The 10,353-nt window shown below is 49.9% G+C and overlaps 1 pseudogene; it reads right to left on the bottom strand.

Annotated features, from left to right (window-relative positions):
• Positions 1-358: 358 nt before the first annotated feature.
• LOC101041373 (uncharacterized) lies at positions 359-7,524 on the bottom strand (annotated as a pseudogene).
• Between the last annotated feature and the right edge of the window lie 2,829 nt (positions 7,525-10,353).

The following is a 10,353-nucleotide window of genomic DNA, read 5'->3' as shown; positions in this document are numbered from 1 at the left end:
GACATAACCATGCCTCATCCCAGAACATAGAATGGCAGATTGAAGTTCAGGCAACCTGGGAGTTCCAATTTGGATACTGGAATCCTAGTTTTATCTCCTTGTTCAACTTGTGCAAAAAGTAACTGCGTGAGTGCCGACAGCCTTCCCTCAAGAGCAACATAACCTAGGAGGTATGGCCTAGACTGGGAGGTGTTCCTAAGTCCATCGAGCCCATGCTGCATTCTTTCTCATGTGTTAAAACTCATGAAGCCTGTGTGCAGCTGCAGCTTTATAAGAGTGCATCAAGCCCACTGTAAAGTTTATCCTCTGAAGATAAAAATGAGGAAACTGAGGCCAGCACAAGAAAATTATATGCCAATTCCAATTTATTTTAGCTCCTTGGCGAGGTTCTGTGGTCCTGGGAAGAGGGGCCAGGTAAGTCGCGCTACTTCCTCTCAGGAGTGGGGTTTTATAGGGAGTGAAGGCGTTTGATTGGATTTGGGGAGACAGGATGTGGACAGCGGGAGCTACTATTGGTAGGGAGGTGGGACTTCCTGTGAGCGGGCTAAGTGCCTAGTGCAAAGGGGATTTCCAAGGCGGAGCTAGATGATTGAGATATTCTGGGGAGGGAGATGGGCGTGTCTGAACTCCCAGTGAGGCAACCAGCCTTACATTCCGACCTTTTTGATGATATATGGGACGCCTCGTCTTTCTGGCTACTTCCTGCTGAATAGGGGCGAAGTGGGGGAAAGAGTCAGTTGGCTGGCACCTCGATTGGGAGTCGGATATAGGGGTGAAGCATCATCTGGTTAACGGCCACCCTGGAGATTTCTCTTACGTGGGCCTGTAAAAACTTGAGAAAAAAAGGGACTATTATTAGTCGAAGACACACAATAATAATGGGGGTAATAATGGGAGTCAGCCAGGTAAGCATGGGGGATTGCCACCAGTTGAGAGATGAGGCTGGTGTGCTCTGCTTCCTGCGGAGGTTCTCTTGGAGGCGATAGAGTGTGTTGACATTTTCTTCCGCAAGGCCTGTTTCATTGATGTAATAGCAGCACTGCTCCTGGAAAGACAGACAGGTACCTCCTTTTTCTGCCATTAGTAAGTCTAGGTAGGCTGTCGGTTCTGGAGAGTTACCTGAAACAGCGACGTGATTTATCGCTGGAGGGAGGCTAGAGAGGCGGCTGACGCTTCAATAGGCACACGGAGCTTGTCTTCCAGTTGGGCGGCTGAAGTGACACTGGAGCCCATGTCACCACTCCCTATTCCAGCTGCTACTAGAGAGGATGCTAAAGAGAGACCAACTACTATTGGGAAGAAGACTGCTCGTTTGCTTCGGTGATTAGGGGACGGGGTAATAAGGGAAAGGAACTCAGCTTGTCCGTACACTTCTAACTGTGGGACTAGTGTGACGAGCACACAAGGGAAAGGGAGGGATGGATTAATAACTTTCCTTAGGGTTCCATTACACCAAAAGTATCCTCCTGGAAGTGTGTAAAGGGAGGATTTTACTTCTGCCGTGGTGTTGCACCTGAGGCTGGGGCTGCTGGCTGACCCATAGCAGAGAGAGAGAGACTTTGAGAATGTACATTGAACAAGGGGATACCCGTCAAGGTGGTGTCAGGCCCCATGGGAAATTGTGACAGGTTGAACCCGGTCTGGAGGGGAACTGCGGCTAAGGGGGGTTTGTTAAGGAAGGCGCATAAAAAGCAGTCGGTGAAATCTGTGGCCCCGGTTAAGTTTAATACGTAAGCCCCTTGCTGTACTAGAGTTAGCCAGGAGAAAGGCTGGGGAGCGTAGTTTGAGGGCCTGGGTTGAATTGAGGGCTTAAGTTGGTCAGTTAAAGTAGCCTCATTCTGTAAGATGGAATTTCTTAACAAATTGAGTTGTTCTACTTCCACGGGTACGATCCGTGTATAGAACTGGAGTATTAGCCAGGTATCACTGGGTTTTACAATGGCTGGTGAACCATTGTAAAACCAGGTTATCACTGGTTTACAATGGCTGTTTGTAAACCTAGTGTATATTTTACCTGCAGCACCCTCTTTCCAGCGGACGTCCCAGGGATCATGGATGATAAGGGACACTTTACCTTGGCTGAGGAAAAGCATTTTACTTGCCGGGGAGGTGCCTGTTCTGAAGGCTCTGTGTATAACACAAGAAGCATATGGGCATCCGCCATAGGTATTGCTCCTCCGACGACAGAAGTTTTTGGTTTGGTCATAAAGAAAGCAGAGGCCAAAGTTGTTCCAGGCGTTTTTGATACTCTTGGACTTGGATATAGAAAATTCGAATCTTACGGCTGATTGGCGGCCTGCGGGCTGGCAATCTGCTTGGGCAAGGTATTGGGTTTTAGTGGTTCAGCCTACTGTCCAGGACTCCTGAAGGTAGAACCGCCAGATATAGTAAGGGTTAGCTTCAAGAGGGGATACCAGAAGGATTGTTAGGAGGAGAATTTGAAGGGTTAGGAGTTGACGGGTAGGGGTTACGGGTGAGGCGGAGGCGAGTGGGGCCCAAGTGTTCGGCCCTCCACTGGTCATTCTTGGGAGCCAGTTTGAGGCACGACACATGGTACCAAGGGGTGTGGCCTAAAAGTTAGGCAGCAATTGGGGTAGTTAGGATAACGATACGGGGTCCTGCCCACCTGGGCTGCAGAGACCCTGGCTCGAGTTCCCGGAGGAGGACTGTCACCTGACTGGAGAGGTATAGTTGGGTGGGAGTCCTCTGGTTCCAGAACTACGGGGAGAGTACGGTCTGTGTGTTCCCTGAGTAAGTGGTGGAGGAGAGAGGGGTAGGGAAGGTAGGAAGCCAGAGGAGGTGGTTGTACTGGGAGAGTGTGAAAAACTAGAAAAGGCCTGCCATATAGTAGCTCAAAGGGACTGAGACCTGTTGGCTCCCGTGGGGTGGCTCGGATCCGGGCTACAGCAAGAGATAGGAGTGGAGGCCAGGAGAGTTTTACCTCTATGGTGGGTTTGGCCAAATGATTCTTGAGAATGCCATGAGCCCGTTCAACTTTACCCGATGACTGAGGGTAGTAGGGGATGTGTAGTTTCCATCAATCCCCACGACTGAAACCTGGGAAGGTAAGCTAGGTCCCGAGTAGGAAGGCAGTACCGAATAAGTAGCCCCCGTATCCATTAAAAAGGAAATGGACTTACCTGCTTGCTACCTGCAGCGTTACCCTGGGCTTGGCGAGGGTGATGGGGTCCTTGAGTCCGGGTTGCATCAGTCGTTCAGAGGGCCGAGAAGTTCAAGCGAAGGGACTGCTTCCTGCGGACCGGCCTGCCCTCCACATGGAGGTGTTGGGGGTGAGCCTGCAGCCCGGAATGGGCAGTCAACCTTCCAGTGTCCAGTCTGTTTGCAGCTTGGGCAGGGCCCAGGAGGTGGACAAGGACAGGGGCACTTCCGTGCCCAGTGTCCCTCCTGGCCACATCTGAAACAGGGCCCAGGCGGGGCCTTTGATGAATTTTGGGAGGGTTTCGATGGACCCCCTCCACCAGATGTTTGGTGGACTGCCGGCCTCAGGGCTGCTACAGGAGCTCGGGTTTGGAGGCCTACTTTTTGCTGTAAACCGGCCTGGTGAGTGGCCTCAGCCTGTTCCTCTTGGCCATTGAAAACTTTAAATACCATGTTCACCAGGTCCCGTATGGGCGTTTGGGGGCCTTCCTCAGCTTTTTTAAGTTTCCTCCTCTTATCAGTGGCTGACTGGGAGATGAAGTGGGTGACTAGGACCGTAGCTCCCACTAAGGAGGCTGGATCTAGCCAGGTATGGAGGATCATAGCATTAGTTAATCGGTCTAGGAAGGCAGCTGGGTTTTCATCAGGACCCCAAGTTATTTCCCTTAACTTGTCATAACCACCTACTGAGCTGTGCTTTGCATGCCTGCTAGAAGACACTGTAACATTTGGGCTCGGTGGCGGCGGCCGTCTTGACCGGTTTGATAGTCCCGATTAGGGTCGCCTCGGGGATCGCCACCGCGCCTACTGGCATTTGATTGTTTGTGAGATGTACCTGATCAGCGTGAGCTTGGGCCGCTGTAAGAATGCGGTCACACTCATCAGGAGTAAGAGTGGAAGACAGGATCACATGGGTGTCATGCCAGGTTAGGTTGTATGCCTGGGTGAGGTAATGAAATTCTTTGGTATACGCAGTAGGATTGGTAGAGAATGACCCTAGGTGTTTTTCAATGGCTGACAGATCAGACAGAGAAGGGAACATGCACTTGGACAACGCCTTCTGCTCCGGCTACCTCACGCAAAGGGCAGAGGAGTGGGGGTTCATGAGAGCGAATATGAGCACTGAGGGGAAGTTATACTAGAGCTTTGGGGAGGAGAAGAGGGAGGAGGGAGTTGAGGCCTTGCATAAGGACGGGGGTTGGTAAAGTTGGCGGGGCAGGACAGGTCTTCTGGGTCTTTGGAGAGTGCGGAGCCAGGCAGGGCTGAGGGCAAAGGTGCGGTTTTGGCTAAAAGAACCCGGGAGATGGTATGAGAGGAGCAGAGGGCGGGCTGGGAGTGAAGGTACCAGGAAGCCTGCACGTAGGCAACCTCTGACCATTTACTGTTCTTCTGGCAAAAGTTGTCTAGGTCTGTCAGGACCTTAAAGTTGAGCGTGCCCTCTGGAGGCCAGTTAGACTGGTTGTCTAGGGGATATTGTGGCCAGGCCACAGTGGAGAGGAAAAGCAACCTTTTCTTTTTAATGGAGAGACCTAGCTTGGGTAGATTTTGGACTAGGTATCCTAACGGCGATTTAGGGTCTGGGCGGGACTGCTGATTGCCCATGGCAACTACCATGGGTAGTTTTTTTTTTTAGGAAGGACGGAATTTAGTGGAGCTGGGGAGGGAAGAAAGCAGGGTTGGGAGAACCTCCCCAACCCTACCGCTGCTGGCCTGGGGACGGGGCATCCGCCCTCAGCAAGGGAGGTACTCCCGGGATGCTGAGTGCTTCATCTGTCTCCAGGACTCAGGCAGGGTGGTCCCAGCTCCCCGGACCTACAGGTCAGCATGGTCCAAAGTTTCCTCCGGGGGCCTAGAGGGCGCCCACATGTACTCAGGGGGCACCTGAGCGTCGGGCGCCACCTTGCGGTAGAAGGCGAGCTCCTGCACCAACGCGTTGATCTCTTGGCGGGTCATTTCGCTGAGCAGAATGTGCTGAAGCGGAGGAGGGGCGGGGTCAGCAGGCCGGTCTTGGCCTCAGGCCCCACCCCCGGCCCGCCTCCCACGGCCTCACCTCTGCCTCACTTCCAGTTCCTCACCTCTGCCTCACTTCCAGTTCCTCGGAGCAGCAGCACGAGCTTGGGGTCAGCCCCAGGGAGATGTTTCATCACCAGGTTGTGACAGAATGGAATATCCTGAGTGACGAAAGCCTTCATCTCCTTTAGGCGGTTCAGCTGTCATCCCCCACAGGTCTCTACCCGGCCGCGGGACAGGCCTCTCAGACGGTTCCAGTCCGGTAGTGGCGGCTGTGGCTGGAGCCGCAAGCGCTGCGAGAAGCAGGAGAAGCAGAAGCAGCAGCAGCAGCAGCAGCAGCAGTGGCAGCAGTGGACGCAACAGGAGGATCGTCGGAACCCCGGCCGCAAATGATGCGCAAGCTGGAGGAGAGGAGAGCTCTGGGCAAGGGTTTGACCACTCCTTTGGAAAACAGAAGGCATTTGGGAATAGGTTAAGACATCTCAAGCATAATGTGTTCTAACTGCTCATTCATTATTGCGGTCATCTGTCAGTTGCACATAGAGGCAATAAATGCACTTATTTGGAAGGGGGGGCAGTTTTTATAGTCAAGTGTTTAAGTGTGGCATGCGGCATATATCACATTCAGCTACATAAGCTATCATAACATAATTGTCCTTCACCTGCGGAGGGTGTGGGGACAAGGTCAAAGAGACTTGATGGGCCCAGAAGTTGCTGTGCTCCATCACCAGCTTTCCCTTGGTTGCAGGAAGATTTCACCAACACTGCGGACTCTCAGGACTACTGTTACCAAGAGGTTAGGTGAGATGGTTTAAACCAAACGGAACTCTTCATCTTAAACTACATGTTGAAAATCAACCCAATAAATCTGTATTAACTGAATTTGGAACTTTTCAGGACGTACTGTGAGGAAGAGCAGGCACCAGCAGTGGAATGCAGAGGTGGGCAGGGGCTCCAGCTTCCCTTTGACTTTTTGCTGCAGAGTCATCCTTTTCAAATGAGACTCGTTTCCCCTCCTCTTTGAGTCAAGTCAGATGTGTAGATTGACTTTGGCAATTTCTGTTCTCAAGCACTGACACTCATTACGATCTGTGATTGCCATTTATTCCCAAGGCCCGTCTGAACGTGAGGTTGCTTTATCCTAAAAGTGTTAACCTCAGGTTCCAAATGTAATACATTTTGGAAATCACAGAACTATTTCCCATCGATTCCCTATCATCCTGAAGTCAATTCTGGATATTCCACCAACTTCTGAATTTGTAGACATACTTGTAAGTTCACTTGCCCCAGATGCCTCCTCTGTCCTCATTCTTCTCTCACTCCCACACAAGCAGTCCTATTCTACAGCCAGTAAGGCAGCTCTGCTGTGGTAGCAGATGGTCCTATTATTCTAGGGTTTTACTCTTTGTATGATGAAAAGAATGTGTTATGAATCGGTGCTGTCGGCCCTGCTGTCAGACCATTTCCATAACAAATGAAATGTATGCCCAAAGACAGTAGAATTGAAAGAGTAAAATGGCTGTTGAAGAAAACAAAAACAAAAACAAAAACAAAAACAAACAAAAAAAAAACAACCTGCTAACTACCCATGGGGTAGTTAGGGGTTAGAACCGAATATGGGAAGGTCTTATACTCAGCACAGGCAGAAGTACTCCTTTCCTGGGGGTGTTGGGGGGAGGGGGAAGTGGGGGCTGAGAGAGCCTACAGGCTGTAACAATGAAACAATTGTAACAAAGAGAGAGAGAGAGAGAGAGAGAGAGACCTCAGAAGAAGAGGAGGAAAAAAGAAAACAGAGTTACTTAATTAACGAGAACTTATATGCCAAAAAGGGCCAATCTGAGAATTTGAGACAGACGTTTTAGTAAGCCAGAGATTTGGTCCTGCTGTTAGGCAGGGCTTGAGTTTATAAACAGGGCTTCTGAATACCCAAACCTCAGCCGCTGCTGTGGGGATATTCGGAAGGCGTCCCGGACTGCTCTACCGAACACCGGAGAGGGTTCAGGAAGATGGGGACATCCCCCTCAAATTCCTGACCCCCGGAATCCCCTCATGGAGAGAAGACAAGAGAATAGGGACATCTCCTCTACGCTCAGGTCCTTGAGACGAGGCCGGGGCCCCGGGCCAACGGCGAAACGAGACCAAGACCCAGGGCCCACAGTGAGAGGCGAGGAGGAGTCCCTGACGCAGCCGCGATAGCGAGCAGGGAGTCACGAGGCAGGCAGCAGGAGAGTTGTGGGTAACAGAAGTCTTACCTTGCGATGGAGTGGTTCCCTGGCCCCGCTTCGGCTGGAGGCCGTCAGTTTCCCCCAGGAGACGCCAATTCCGATTTTTAGCTCCCCAGCGAGGTTCTACCATGACTGGGACAGGGGCCAGAGAAGTCGCGCTGCTTCCTCTCAGGAGTGGGGTTTTATAGGGAGTGAAGGCGTTTGATTGGATTTGGGGAGACAGGATGTGGACAGCGGGAGCTGCTATTGGTAGGGAGGTGGGATTTCCTGTGAGCAGGAGGTGGGACTTCCTATGAGCGGGCTAAGTGCTGAGCGCAGAGGGGATTTCCAAGGGAGGGGTTAGGTGCCGAGTGCAGAGGAGATTTCCAAGGCGGAGCTAGATGATTGACATATTCTAATTTTCAAGTGGGGCGGGAGATGAGCGTGTCCAAACTCCGGGGGTGGCAACCAGCCTTACACCCACGCTGCGTTCTTTCTCATGTGTTAAACACATGAAGCATGTGTGCAGCTGCAGCTTACTTGGCAAGCCGGAGTCTCAAACCAAAACTCTGCAGTGGTCAGGCTGTAAAGACTATCAATGCATTGGGATGACTATTTTAGTGATTCAGCATGTAGAAGAGTGCAGAAAGCTCTTATTTGGTCAGGCACAGTGGCGTGGCCTGCACCCGTAACTTCAGCACTTTGACAGACTGAGGTGGGAGGATCACCTGAGGTCAGGAGTTCAAGACCAGCTTGGCCAACATAGTGAAATCCTGTCTCTACTAAAAGTACAAAAATTATCAGGGCATGGTGGTGCGTGCCTATAGTCCCAGCTACTTGGGAAGCTGAGGCAGGAAAATTGCTTGAACTTTGGAGGCGGAGGTTGCAGTGAGCTGAGATGGCATCACTGCATTCCAGTTTGGTTAACAGAGCGAGACTCCATTTCAAAAAAAAAAAAAAGTGAGACAAGCCACAGACTGGGAGAAAATATTGTCAAATCAATAGTGCAACTCAATAATGAGAAAACAAACAGACTGGGTATGGTGGCTCACGCCTAGAATCCCAATGCTTTGGGAGGCTGAGATGGGAGGATCACTCAGCTCTGGAGCTGCAGGCCAGCCTGGGCAATATAGTGTGACCCCATGAATATTTTTGTAATTCAACACCTACAAGTGTGCACACAGCTCTCATTTGAGGAAAAAAGAAAGTCCTTGAAGTGATTCATTTTACATCTAATGTTGCCTGCAAGGTATGCTCTGCCTCAATAAGAAAAAAGGAATGCGATCCCTGGCAAATAGGTGCGCAAACACAGTGGTGCATAGAGCTAAAACGAGGTGATAGTGGTAAGAGCTACATAGGCTAGCAGCGATACGCACACAGCAATGCTTGCCGCTAAGTGCACACAGCCACAGCTGCAACTGTGACCTGAATTGTTTTCTATCTTGTTTTTGTGTTTGTGAAAAATAGCAAAAGGAAAAAAAAAAAAAAAAAGGCATGAAATTTAAGAGCTACGGAGTGATTATTCAAGATGAGTTTTCAAGAGAACCACTTTTCCATTTTGGAAAACGCGCTCTGTCTAGATCAAAAGCCAGAAGGGATTCCACCTTCCTGCCATTGAAAACTCTGTGTGTTGAGCACCAGATGTCTGGGCTCCTTCCGTGAGTGTGAGGTTCTGCAAACAGAACAGAAGGTCTTTTGTGGACGCCTGAAAGAGCCAGCAGTGCATTCCTTGGGAACTTGCCTGATCTGTTTCTGGGACAACCTAACTTGGTTTCTGCGGAATTCCTGTTTTCACTTTTCACAGTGAATCAGCTACACACACGCCTGAGCCAGCCGTTCAGTGCTGCGGAGAGAGCCGGTGTGTGTCTGCTTTCGCAAGCAGAAAGGATTTCCTCTGAGGAGCAGCCTCCCTGCTAAATCCAGCTGCTCTCACCCTGATGGAACTGCATTTCAGGTAACTGGACTTCCTTGGGCTTCTTCTCACAGGCCGGCTTTTGCGCGTGCGGAGACGCTCCAGGGCTTATTCTCAACCAAACACTCTTTTGTGCCAAACTATGTCTTTTCAAACAAGTCCCTGTCAATGTTTGAAAAGCAATTTCCTTTCAAAAAGCAATAATAATAATCAGTGAAAATATCAAGTACAGATATTACATGGGAGATTTCCAAAGGTAATGCGTAAGAAAAATCAATGAGGGAAGACGCACCAGGTGGCAGACGCTGCATCCACACCAGATTCTGACCTTAGAGGTGCTGAACATTCAGGAGCTCCCGAGGGTGAAAAGCGAAATTGGGCTTGGGAACAGGGCCCAGGCAAAGCGGTGAAGACAGGCTGGCTGCCCCAGACTGGGGTCAGGGTGGGAAAGGAGGGTTGCAGTTCCTGCTCCCTGGAAGAGAATTGAAGGCGAAATGGTCAGTCTCGGTTGGGTGTTTCCTCGTCTTTTTCTTTTATCTTTCTTTTTATCTATGGCATTATATTTTATTGTATTCTACATTTTATTATTTTGTTTTATTTTAAATTGAGACAGGATCTTGCCATGTTGCCCAGGCTGGTCTCAAACTCCTGGACTCAAGTGATCCTCCCATCTCGGCCTCCCAAAGTGTCGGAATGACAAGTGTGAGCCACTGTACCCAGCCTCTTGAATCTTTCTAGATGTCTTGTGTCTTTAGAATAAAAATAGAAAGGACACTCTGCTTTTATTGTGTCGCTAAATACAGAAATACATGTCTTCAGAGGTAGGCCACAGAACTGACGTCATATAACTCTTCAACCATGATTGAAGCTCCTATATTTAGATACCAATATAACCAGTCACATAAACACAACCAGTCATGTTCCCAGGCAAGTCAGAAGTACCCCATAATATGCTTTTTCCTTGAAAAATCATGTACATATATATGTTATATGTATATGTGTTTTGTATGTATATATGTACTATACATACATATATAAACATTTTTTTTTTTTTTGAGACAGAGTCTC

This window comes from Saimiri boliviensis, chromosome X (genome assembly GCF_048565385.1).
Source record: "Saimiri boliviensis isolate mSaiBol1 chromosome X, mSaiBol1.pri, whole genome shotgun sequence".
Taxonomy (NCBI): Eukaryota; Metazoa; Chordata; class Mammalia; order Primates; family Cebidae; genus Saimiri; species Saimiri boliviensis.
Note: the sequence above shows the minus strand (reverse complement) of the source record. Positions and strands in the feature narration are given on the sequence as shown.